The sequence below is a fragment of the Danio rerio genome, chromosome 21 (assembly GCF_049306965.1).
Source record: "Danio rerio strain Tuebingen ecotype United States chromosome 21, GRCz12tu, whole genome shotgun sequence".
Classification (NCBI taxonomy): domain Eukaryota; kingdom Metazoa; phylum Chordata; class Actinopteri; order Cypriniformes; family Danionidae; genus Danio; species Danio rerio.
The window spans coordinates 1,014,571-1,028,153 of NC_133196.1; the positions used below are offsets into that span (position 1 = coordinate 1,014,571).

The 13,583-nt window shown below is 35.3% G+C and overlaps 1 long non-coding RNA gene across 1 annotated transcript; it reads left to right on the plus strand.

The window, feature by feature from the left end:
- Positions 1-211: 211 nt before the first annotated feature.
- LOC141379936 (uncharacterized) lies at positions 212-12,304 on the plus strand. The gene is made up of 3 exons (XR_012397027.1): positions 212-287; positions 9,738-9,914; positions 10,826-12,304. It is a non-coding gene; the product is annotated as an uncharacterized lncRNA (long non-coding RNA).
- Positions 12,305-13,583: the final 1,279 nt, after the last annotated feature.

The window sequence follows — 13,583 nt, forward strand, 5'->3', positions numbered from 1 at the left end:
TTAGAGTAGGGTTTAAAATCTGTACTTTTACTTTTACTTAAGTATGATTTGCCTAAAGTATTGTACTTCGCTACATTTTAAATCATAAGCATTACTGAGTAAAAATAAATATATAAAGAAATGCAACGGAAAAAGAAAAAGGAAATTGCACCCGGAAACCACGTCACTGCAGCCGCAGCGTGATAAACATCTGCGGGAAACTTGTTCCACTGTTGCTGGAGTTGAATTTGTCGCCGGAGTTTAGAAAGTTTATCAGCACAATGCCTGTCAACCCCAACAATGACAAGGTAAGCTACACGGGGACAGTTTAGAATGCTTAGTATAAACGCATCTCCAATCCCTTGTTTAATGTAATGTTTGCACTTGTTAGACTATAAAATCTCGTCACTAACGCTAAAGTTTGATAATCTTCCGTAGAGCTTACGCTGACATGTGTCCTAGTGCGCATATCCCACAGTGTGCATTGTATGGTTGCCATGACAGCCTAAAGCCCTAAACTGACACTTCTATCACTTACTGTACTTACTCGTCCTTGCTTGTAATAGGCCTAAACATGCTTGATTCTCTTCCTTTTGTTGAACACAAAAGAAGATGTTTGTAAGAATGCTGTATCTAATGACTTCCATAGTATTTGTTTTCTCCTGCTATAAAAGTTGTGACGCAACCGCGGCTTGCGCGTGTTGTCTGAGACACTTCACTGCACTGCACTTGAACCGCGATATAAAGATGCGGAAATAAAGCAGCGCGGAACGCGCTCATGAAATGATAAAGACTGAGATGGATGCGGGGAGACCTTTTTTTTTTTTTTTTTTTTGCACGCGCAATGAGAGCTGAAGCTGCACTCAGAGGACAATCGCCTGTTATGTCATGTCGTTTAGTTTTCGATTGTCAGCATGATGTAGGCCTTAGTGATAAGATTTATACAATATAGTTATAATGACATTTATACATGATCAAACTAGTGTGCAACTTAAGCAAAACCAATACTAAAAACCAATACAAATGTTTGTTGCATTTTTAATAGTTTAAGTTCATTTGATTGACTATAAAAATCTGTGGATATTATAAATACATATATTAGATAAAATAAAATTGCTACCTTTTACTGTAAAAAGTCCTCTTCCCCAGAAGTGATTAAGGTTAGTACATAGCCATACATGCAAAGCTATATATATATATATATATATATATATATATATATATATATATATATATATATATATATATATATATATATAAATGTGTAAAAGGTGAAGCACTATGAATATATATATATTTAAAAGAAAATATGTCAAATAAATGATCAGATCTCTATGTGGATGATCACAGGCTGTTAGACTCCTTGTGCAAACAAAAATCTTTCTAAATAATTACAATTAATAGCAAAATGTATTTGAAAACAGACATATTGAAAATTCATACTTTAATACATAAGAGTCATACGTTATTATGGTTATTTTGGTTGAAGTAACCTTAAAGTAATACAAAAGTAGTGTATTGCATTTCTGAGATATTAATATTGTAATGTAATCAATTACAAAAAAAAACATGACCGTAACTTTTAAAATATAATGTATTAGATTTTGGAAGCAACTTGCCCAACTGTGTTTGTAACATTGCTAATGTTAGTTAGCACAAGATTAGATATTAACGAGGATTTGGAGCAAATTTGTTTATGCACAATGGGCTCTATGCACAGCTAGAGTTTTAAACCCAACAATAAACTTCTAATAAACTGACAGCTCAATGTGAGTATTTTCAATTTCACAAGGTTGTTTTTACATCATCAATGTTGTAATGTAATTACAATACATTCAGTTAAATAGATTTAAGCATTCATTTAGTTGTTCAAGCAAAAAATTAGATGAATGATGGTATTACCACAAGCGCCGTCAGTAGCAATAGGCTAGTGTGCTGCGGGTAAAGTCTAGATCAGACATGCAGCCGGATGTGCATTATGCACATCAATTAGCAGCATTTATGACACTGTATAACAATAGGTGACGCAGTGGCGCATTAGGTAGTGCTGTCGCCTCACAGCAAAAAGGTCGCTGGCTCGAGCCTCGGCTGGGTCAGTTGGTGTTTCTGTGTGGAGTTTGCATGTTCTCCCTGTCTTCGCGTGGGTTTCTTCTGGGCGCTGCGGTTTCCCCCACAGTCTAAATACATGCGCTATAGGGAAATTGGGTATGCTAAATGTTGTCTAGTGTATGAGTGTGAGTAAGTGTGTGTGGGTTTCCCAGTGATGGGTTGCAGCTGGAAGGGCATCTGCAGCGTAAAACATATGTTGGTTAAGTTGGCGGTTCATTCCGCTGTGGCGACCCCTGATTAATAAAGGGACCAAGCCAGAAAAGAAAATGAATGAATAAATATATATAAATAATTTATATCTTTACAGTTCTGTGATGGTTGGGTTTAGGGCTGGGTGGGGCTAGGCTTTAAAAAATACAAATTATTGGGTAATTTAATAGATAGCATAAAACATTCTACTACTGTGGGATTTTGATTTAATGCATTAACTCTGTTGTATTTTTATTAATTGTATTTGTAAATAGATATTGTTCAGTTACTTCAATATTTTCAGACATTTCTTGTTTTTTTTTTTTATCATTTATCACTGTTTCGTATTGAGTTGAGGGAATGAATATTATCTTCATATACAATAAATTTCTTCACATACAATAAATTATAGTACTCTGGGTAATTTTCTCACAACAAACTTTATTTTTGTGTACTTTTTTATGAGGTCCTACAAGTCATCAAGCTGTAAACAATGCAGAGAAAAAATATGAAAAATAATAATTGGATTAATAATAAGTTTTACGTAGAAAATAACATCAAATAAAACAAATGCTTTACATTCTTGTTGGGTAGACTTTTCATTTCTCGAACAAAAACAGTGGAAATATCTGCAGCATTCAGTGCATTGTATTAGTATTGGCAGAGACCTCCCTTTTTGAATTGTAATATCTATCTGGGGGAAAAAATACATAAGTCACAAGCAAATTATTATAACCTAAGAAAGCTCCTTTTGTAAATTATATGCAGATATTTGGATTTCCAAAAAACTTATTTGTAATCATTACAGAACCGCCGCCACAACTCTAGAGCGCTGACGTCACGCCCCATCCCCTATTAGCTGAATTTCTCTGAGAGCCCACGTTTTGGTTGGCAGATACACAAGTCACTTTTGCACCATATATCACAGTGATGTATGGTGCAGAAGAGCGAGAGCATGAAACGTAGATTTGCAGGTGTAAAACAATGCTTGAGACTCCTAGCGGCCGATTTGAGCTGTTGCAAGAAAATATTTGTGTTCATGCTTAGAAAAAAAAAATCAAACATTCTACACACGTTCAGCTCTCTTTGCGCGGATACACATTCTAATCTACAGGGGCCTCATGTATCAACGCTGCGTACGCACAAAAACTTTGCGTACGCCAGGTTTCACGCTCAGAATCGCTCACGTTTGGATTTACTAACAATGAACTGAACGTGGGAATGTGCGCAGCTTCACGGCAGCTTTTTGGCTGGTGTATGCACATTTTTTGTGCGTGTCTGTTTTATTTCCATTGGCGACTCCTAGAGGCAGTTGTGTTAAATTCCTCTCCACAAAGTGTCTGAGCCTTGCAATGGCAGCTGTATGAGACGGGTTCATCTAGCAGGTATATAAGGTTTCCATACCATACAGTTGACCAGCTAAACATTAAAGCACAATTTGCAGCGGTCACCTGTTTTCACAATGTAATCTGAGCGATCTACTGCACGCACATTGCTATAAAGACAATATCTGAAGATGAATTTGCATGCGTGAATCAGAAACATTTCCATTCAACAAATGTGCAAATTAAATATGCACAAACTTATTGATGATTCCTACTTGTGTTTCTCGTGATAAATAGTTGGCAAAATCTGATATGTAGCGGGGGAAAAAATAAGAAAGAGATCATCAGACGCTGGATTGGAACCGAGTTCATGCTCGAACATGTCAATACATGATCACATGTGTCTTCCGAGTTGCGCCACTGAGACTGATAAGGGTACTGCAACATTTTACAGATATAAAACACACTATTTCTTTTTTTTAATGCACTCAGTGCGATGTTCAGACCCAACTGTGTTAACCGTATCAGCTAAACTCTCCCACTCTATTTTTTTCTTTTGCTGTTAATTCCGGAGAACAAACTTGCAAATAACACCGCTTTTCTCCGGTCTACCTCTGAAAGGAGCACCTCCAATTCACATTCTGTTCAAAGTTTCTCTTTTTGCTTTCTTTTGCCTTTGCTTTTTCGTTGGGTTTTGCCATTAGCATTGTCATTAGCATATTCATCCGGGGGAGGAGGCAGGGAGGGGTTTTGTGCTCATGCATGTTGCGCTCAGTTTCACGTTCATTCAGATGTACAAAAGAATATGCGTGAGATTCGGCGTACGCAGTGTTTCATACATCTGAATTTTTTTCTGCGTACGCACATTTACAGCTTTGTGCGTACGCAATGTTTTAGTAAGATTTCCACGCAAGTCTTCGTACATGAGGCCCCAGATGTGTGAATGTGTGTTGCACAATATTCACTGCAGGCTGCAACAATAGTAGCAAAGAACATGAGCGGATGAGTTTCTGTATTTGTGATTCGTCCGATCGGATTTGTGCACCTGCACTGCAGGATTTGAACAGGTGTAAATGTTGCATTGTGTTTGTTGGAGACAAAAAATACCTGCACACTTGTAAATTTGCTCTGCAAGTACAAGTTTACTGATACACATGTGTGGCTATTCTTTACAACAGCAAATTACACTTTTACAGCTGCTTGGGAGTTTTGCACCAAAAATACCTTCATACTTGGCCGGGGGTAATATTTCTATAGTTAACGTACTGCAAAACACGTGTGCAAACCTTTACAGTCTTTGGTGGACATGCACATGCCAGAAAATGTAGCATAAACAGCCAGATAAGGTCTTACTGTACAGTAACACAAACTGAAAAATACAAAAAACACAGCCTCTATACTTTTGATTTAAATTAATTTAAAATATAACATGGCCATATTTTATACTACATGTAAAGTCAGAACAAAATGTAATATAACAACTGCCCCGTTAGTTTAATTGTTATGTGTAATATAAAAATGTAGTTGTGGTTGTCTACTTGGAACGGTAAGAAAGCAGATGTGGCGTGATGTTTTTTTAAATTCTCAGAACCCCCATTCTTAGAATCCTGCTTCATAATGTTGCCACATCCGAGGTGTGACCTGCTTTTCTCTCTCTCTTTTCTCTCTCTTATAATCCTAACGTTAAACCTCATGTTTTCATTGGCGTCTTTTACAGCTCGAGCAGAGGGTCTTTTCAGGTATTTTTTTTTACTTTTCTGATACATATTCTATATATATTAGATTGTAGCGATCAAACAGTAACTAGTTTAATTAAAATAACCATCTTTGGCTGATGCTGTGACAATTTTAATTTCACTTTGTCATTTTGGTTTGCTCTCTACTGACAGACTATTATTAATCAAACACTTCAATCTGATGAAATATGTCTTGAATATGTCTTGAATTAGACTATTATTGACTCTGTCAATGGTAAGATTGAAGGAAATCAAAATACAGTGTTTGTTTTGCTACCGCAGGTTGCTATTCTTAAAGAGAGAGTTCACACAAAAAAAATCTGTTATCATTTACATTTCACACTTATTAAAAATTTTTTTTTTCTTCTGTTAAACACAGAGGACGATATTGTAGCCCGAGGTTTATTACTTAAGATGTCAAGTGATGCTGGATATGCTTGCACCGTAAATAGACGCGGGCGATTGTATTGCCAAAAACTGGAATGTCCTCACACGCTTATGTATTGTTTACTGTGGTAAATTAGTTTTACTCTTACTGGTCTTGGTTCTCATACAAGACAAACTCAAAGCAGTCACTGTCCTTGATTCTGAATAGCACAGTACAAAGGAGCATGGCATGACATTGCTGTTTAGCATGGTGGTCAAACAACTGTGCACTGCACACTTCTCCACCAACAACACCTCAGACTTGCGAGATTTCCAAACAGGATATATTTCCCTTTGGAATAAATGATGACCGATCACGAACAAATCTTTTTAACTGGATCTTCTAACTGAACTGAACCAATTTAAATTAAATTGAATCCTCATAATAGCACTCAACATATCAAAAATATATAGTCAGCAATGATAATTTCAGTCAGTTTAAACTTCGATATGATCTGAAAAGTTTCTTACAATTAATCAGTTGCACGCGTTTGGTTAAGAGACTACTGTGTCAGTCACAGCAGGCTGTCCTGTTTGTGTTCAGTTCACCACCGCTGAATGTGGCCACACTAGAGTTTGACTTGTGATATTCTGTACTGAAACTTTTGGTGAAACTACCTTGCGTTTCTGGTTTGACGCATTCACATGCTGTTTAAATCGTATTTATATCTTCTAAAAAGTTTCTTTATATGATCACTTCATTCTGTTTTATGCAATATATCATGAAATGCTCTACTTTTTTAACTGGATCTACTTTTTCACCTGATACCTGAGGAAAGGTTCAGGGACCAAAATACCATTAAACATATCTAGTTTTCATAAGCAGGCTTTAATATGTTGGTCCTTTACATATAATTATAATTTGTCTGCACGTACCTATTTTATTTTAAATAATAAAAATATTATATATACAGTTTTTTTAAATAACTAATAAAATTATACTTTTAGTTATTTAGCTGTTAGATGACTGTGGTGTCTATTTTTATACAAAAAATGTATGCATCAGTTTTCTTTTCCTGTTCCTTCTAAAGAATGTGCCATACTTTTTCATGCAATCCCTGATTGTGTTATACCTTTAGTCAAATCTGGCCCTAAAGGTTCTTTAGATTCTTTTATTTTTGACAGCACAAATCTTTTTGTTGACCAAACTCTTCTCAATTCTACGGAACCGCGGAAGGGACGTAGTGGAGGAGAAAAAAATTGGCTTGGTGAAAAAAAAAAAAATGGGTGAAAGAAAAAAATGGGTGGGAGGAAAATATATATTTCTAAGTTTTTGCGTTCTCTCGCAAAGTTTTGAGTTCCTTCGCAAAGATGTTTTGCGTTCCCTCGCAAAGTTTTGCGTTCCCTCGCAAAGATGTTTTGCGTTCCCTCGCAAAGTTTTGCGTTCCCTCGCAAAGATGTTTTGCGTTCCCTCGCAAAGTTTTGCGTTCCCTCGCAAAGATGTTTTGCGTTCCCTCGCAAAGATGTTTTGCGTTCCCTCGTAAAGATTTGCGTTATCTCGCAAAGATGTTTTGCGTTCCCTCGCAAAGTTTTGCGTTATCTCGCAAAGATGTTTTGCGTTCCCTCGCAAAGATGTTTTGCGTTATCTCGCAAAGATGTTTTGCGTTCCCTCGCAAAGTTTTGCGTTATCTCGCAAAGATGTTTTGTGTTCCCTCCCAAAGATGTTTTGCGTTCTCTCGCAAAACTGTTTCTCCACAATCACTTCCTGTTCACTGCACTCACGTTAACCCTCCCGTTTTTATACATGTGCGTCGATCGACTTTCATATGCTACCTCTGAACCAGTGAATGCATGTATAAGCGCTGACTGACAGACGCGCTCCATACAATAAACTGATCCCAGATCAGCGTCTGTATGCGCCATTTACAGAGGAGCGGGTGTATGTTTAAACAGACATTAATAATCGTGTGTACATTAACAATATGAAACATCTCCGTCCTGACTCTTGCATGTTTTATTGTAAACAGCTTATTTTCTCTTAAATGAGCACAAACACTTCCTAAAGTAATGGACTGCTTTCATTATAGATCTTTGCATTCTTACAGAGACACCTCTGTTATCAAACTAAACAAAATATGAGATTCATTTGCTGCTCACTTGTTTGATAACAGAAGTGTCCCTTTAAATGGCGCGTATACGCTGATCTGGGATCAGTTTATTGTACGAAGCGCGTCTGTCAGTCAGCGCTTATACATGCATTCACTGGTTCAGAGGTTGCAAAGTGAAAGGCAACGATCAACGCACAGATTTAATGTAAAGAAAGTGGGGTAGAATGGTAAAATATGGGAGAATTTCGGCAAAAACGGGAGGGTTAACATGAGTGAAATGAACAGGAAGTGTTTGTGGAGAAACAGTTTTGCGAGGGAACGCAAAACATATTTGCGAGATAACGCAAAACTTTGCGAGGGAACGCAAAACATATTTGCGAGATAACGCAAAACTTTGCGAGGGAACGCAAAACATATTTGCGAGATAACGCAAAACTTTGCGAGGGAACGCAAAACATATTTGCGAGATAACGCAAAACTTTGCGAGGGAACGCAAAACATATTTGCGAGATAACGCAAAACTTTGCGAGGGAACGCAAAACATATTTGCGAGATAACGCAAAACTTTGCGAGGGAACGCAAAACATATTTGCGAGATAACGCAAAGCTTTGCGAGGGAACGCAAAAACTTAGAAATATATATTTTCCTCCCACCCATTTTTTTCTTTCACCCATTATTTTTTTTTTTACCCAGCCAATTTTTTTCTCCTCCACTACGTCCCTTCCAGGGTTCCGTACAATTCTATGTCAAACAAAGATATTCACTTGAATATTAATAGTTCTCGGATCTCTTTACCTGCTTGCATATAGGTTTTTGGAATAATATATTTGATGGTATAGATTGGGAACAGTTTTGGCTTCTTTGGAAAAAAATATTTTATCTAATAAAGCTGTTGAAGTCACAATCAAAATCATTCATAATTGCTCACCAATAATTACCAAACTAGCTAAATGTAATAATATTTTCCCTAAATGCTCATTTTGTACTCAATATGATGAAACACTAGACCATTTTTTGGGAGTGTACTTTCTGTAAAGTGTTTTGGGTTGACTTTTCCAATTTCATTCAAACATTCTTATTTCAATCTTCTGTATTTCCCCTCAAAATTGTATTTGGTTTCTCTCTGAATGTAGATATTTCTCATTGTAAATTTATTATTATTTTATTGCTTTTTTGGCAAAATTTTACATCCATAAATGTATATTTTCAAAGAAACACCCTTACGTTTTTATTTTCAGAAAGGACTTTGATTTATATGTGAACTCTTTAAAAGACTCTAACCATTATATTGCATGTAAAACGCTTTTTTGGTGTAAATCATTTAAACTTTTTTTTTAATTAAATCGTTTAATTTGCTGGAATTATATTTATGTAACTTTCTTTGTCACATTGTTCATATTGTATCTCTGTAATGTTTTTTTTTCTTGCATAATAATAATAATAATGATAATAATAAAAAGTTGAAACAGTTCAAAAAGAAAAATTTCAAATTTCTAACCACTCATAGTAATGGTTACAGGTTTTCATCATTCTTCAAAATCTTTTTTTTTTCTTTTGTGTTTAAAAGAATAAACAAACTCATAAAGGGTTGGAACCTTTAGAGAAAGCAGTGAGTAAATTTACATATTTGGGTGGGCTATTCCTTTAATTGGACCAATCGATGAATATTGAGTAAGGGACAGGGCCCTTTTTCTATGATTAAATTATTATTATTTATTATTAAGTCACCCAATAATTGTATTTTATTAATGTCCAACCCTAAAGCCACCCTCACAGTAATGTAAAAACAATAATTATAGTGAATATTATTAATATTATTTACTGAATTGTATTTTATTAATGTTTACCCCTACCCCAACCCTTACAGTAATGTAAAAACAGAAACTGTCTTTAACCTGTTCATGTCATCTGTGTGAATTAACAGATAAAATGGATGTGGAAATGAAGCATCCAGAAAACTGCAGGATCTGCATCAGAAACCACAGCAAAGCAGAAAAACAGCAGGACTGGAGGACCAAAAAGAAGCTAAATGAAGCGGCTCAGGAGAGAAACACAGCCAGACTTGTTAGATGTCAAAGTGTGGAGAGAGTAAGACCAAACCGTAAGTGTTTCAATGTTTTTCTTGCTTTTATTGTCTGATGCAACGGATTCCGACAGTTTAATCAAACTGTCTTTCTATAATCAGTCATAATAGTTTATAGTCTCACAGACTCACAGCTTCTGCCAGGTATGAAAAAAAATCACTTTAAAAAGAATCTAAATTATGACAAAGCAAAGTGAAAATTATGAGTTGGTTGAAATTATAACATTAAAAAAAGTCTAAATTATGATTTACTAAATCAAAATTAGTGACATTAAACATTAGTGAAATTATGATTAAACATGAAAATTATGTGTTTTAAAACAGAAAATGATAACTGACTAAATCAAAACTATGAGATAAATGTATGCATGTGGCTATAATTATGCAAACATAATTGTTTTAGGTTTAATAATATATCATTGAAATTAAGATTTTTAATCTCATTTTCAATTAATGATTCAATCTCTTATAAAGATTTCGGGCCCTATCATACACAGTAAGGAGAAAGACATGTATGTAAACATGTATAAACACTATGTGAAGGCAGATTTTGAATTTACATATAAGAATGTTATCTTTGTTTCCGTGAATGTGAAAAAGGAAGTAATACCTTTTTCATCAACCTTATTTTTTTGTTGTTGACCAAATTAGATATTCACACGAGCAAGTTTTGTAAGTGTAAACCTTTTTTCCTAAGGGTAAAATTTAAATGAAAATGTATTTTGAGTCTATTGAGGGATTAACAAACTTAAAAGCAACACGAGCAAGGACTTTGATGAAGGACTAAATGACTGAAAACCCCTGGATTGTTGTTGTTTGATTGATGACATTTGTTGTTAATGCTTTTCAAGGATTCAATTAAAAAAAGTGTATATTGAAAGCACAAAATCCCAAAACATTAAGATCTAATGTATGTTTGTGTTTTCTAGTGTCAGAGGATCCAGATGCCCATCTAAAAGGGTGTATCATCAAAACAACAACAACATCACTGACATCTGGACGCAAACTACTAAAAGATCTGACTGCCCTCTTCATCTGGACCAAAGAGCTGTGCATGAACACACCAAACGAACGAAGACCGACTGAAACAAGAGCCGCGTTCTGAGTCTGTGCAAGAGGATGTGAGTTTCTGCTCCAGCATGGGGTAGTATTGGTTTTCTCATCCACAAAGGGATCAGTCCCTAGACATCAACATCATTGAGCTGATGAAGGAGGAGGTGTTGAAGATGAACACAAAGACTCTTGATGAACTCTGGGGTCCCGCTGAACGCTTTCTTCTTCATTGCAGATGACTTTATTAATCAGTGATGTGAGTCATGTCAGAGATGTATGGATGCAGTCCTCCAAGCTCATGATGGAGTCAGACACAATCTTCATTCTGTCTCCACTGCAGCAGGACTTTATATTCTATACTGGACATTATTTCTGTTCAGTGATGACACTTTAGTCTGAGCAGAGTCAGACCGCACTGTCCTCATCAAATCAGTCAACATCAAGACATGATCAGATTTTATTGAGCTCAAATCAGCAAAATCTAGAGGCCTTCACCTTTCATAGAGACACTTCTGACACCAACTAGAAGTCCAGTTATTATTTACTAATTCTAAAACTTGAATAGGCCACAAGACTCTTGTCAGGTAGTGTACACTATACACACTAGGATAGTGTTGGCACAAACACTTCAAAACCGATTTTGTTTCCTTCTATAGACGCATCTTTGAAAATCTGAGTATAGTATACTTAATATTTGTAAAATTATCCTACTATATCTGTTGTTCTGTCATCCTGCTTGATTTTTTAACAGCACTAGGTTTACTCCAAAGTGGTTTAACCAGCCAGTGTTAGTTTCCTAAAACTCTTTATCGTATATTCTTGCATCTTCAGCCATTTGTTGTCCTGTCCACACAAAGCTATCCTTTTATACTCTCTCTTACTCCCAACACAAAAAAATGGCTATTGAAAGTATAAACTCAGTGAATTACCATTAGAATGAGGTGTGTTATAAATACACTTATCAGAGATTTAATAAACAAAACAGTTTTATTTCTGGATCATTAATTCATACTGTATAATTATGCTGCTGGAGTAATATCAATGTATAATATTACTAATGTTTCCAACACCATGTCTGTGTTTTGTCCTTTGCAATATTTATTCTCATCATTGTTGTTGACCATTTTTATTTATGTATTTTATATTATAATGTTTTTTTCATATAACATATGTTCGCTGCTAATTTCAATAGAAAATAAAATTAAAGTCATTGAGATGGAAAAAAAAAAAACATTTTATGTTTTATACTCTGTCGTTGTTTTCTTTAATTTTATTATTGTACTTTCTGTTATTGCTTTTTTTGTATATTAATTGTTATGCACATTGCAATAAAAACTATTTCCTTGTGCAAAGTATCATGGGTGCTTGAAATGTTCATCAGTTGTACCCTTTTTCTAATAACGTATTTCTTTTTTCTTTGCCATGATGACAGCACATAATATTAGACTAGATATTCTTCAAGACACTAGTTTTCAGCTTAAAGTGACATTTAAAGGCTTCACTAGGGTAATTAGGGTAAAGTTAGGGTAATTAGGCAAGTCATTGTATAACAGTGGTTTGTTCAGGAGACAATCCAAAACTAATAATGCTGAAGGGGGCGAATAATATTGAGCTTAAAATGGGGTTAAAACAATTAAAAACTGCTGAAATAAAACAAATAGGACTTTCTCACCTCTACTGGGTCACCTCTACGAATGCACTGCCCCTGGCTGGCATAAAAAAAATGTAAAAGATCCCTGTACTTAACATCCAGTGTAGTCTGTTTTATGTTGATGGTTTAGACAAGTTAATATCTGACATTGTGAATACTGTTTTCCAACTAAATATCATATGGCTACAGGAAACTGCATTTAGTGGACAGACACTCCCCCCATGCTTTTAACACTTCAACAACTCTTACTCCTCACTGAAAAATAGTCATGCCCAGAAAATATAATCGAACATTCATAAAGTTCTAGTATTTTGAGTAAAAAAATTTTTTTTATGTATTGCCTACCGTGCACTATACACCCCCTTAATGCTGAATGTTTTATGGTCAGTTATAAAGCACTCACAGGACATTAGTGTGGACAAATATGCGGACACAATAAAGTGTTCACACAAAAATCCACAAACAGTGCATACATGCATACGTGTGTGACTCTGATACTGAAGGAGTCGTGTGCACTTAGTATAATATTTAAGTTAATTTAAAGCTGTGAATTTTTTTTATTTTAATATCAAGGCTAAATTTCCTTGTAACTAAATGAACTGTCGTGAAAGACTGTGAAATGTAATATTTATTTAAATTAATAAACGATTTAGCTATGAATAAAATTTTGATCTTTAACCTGTCGACGACGTCATCCGGGACTTTCCCTCACGAATCACGCGCGGGATTTCTTCATTCACGGTTATCGGTAAGTGCTTTTCTCAGCAAGTCTGTATTATTTGTTTATTAAATTATTATTTCATGCGTGCTTACTTGTTATTGTTTTATAAGACGAGCTGCGTGAAGAGGGCATACGTAGCTGTTGTTTATATCGTTGTTTATATATTGTCAGTTAACTTAAGCTGGCACAGGTGCAACACTGTTTAGTACGGAAGCCCGGAAGGGACGTAGTGGAGGAGAAAAAAATTGGCTGGGTGAAAAAA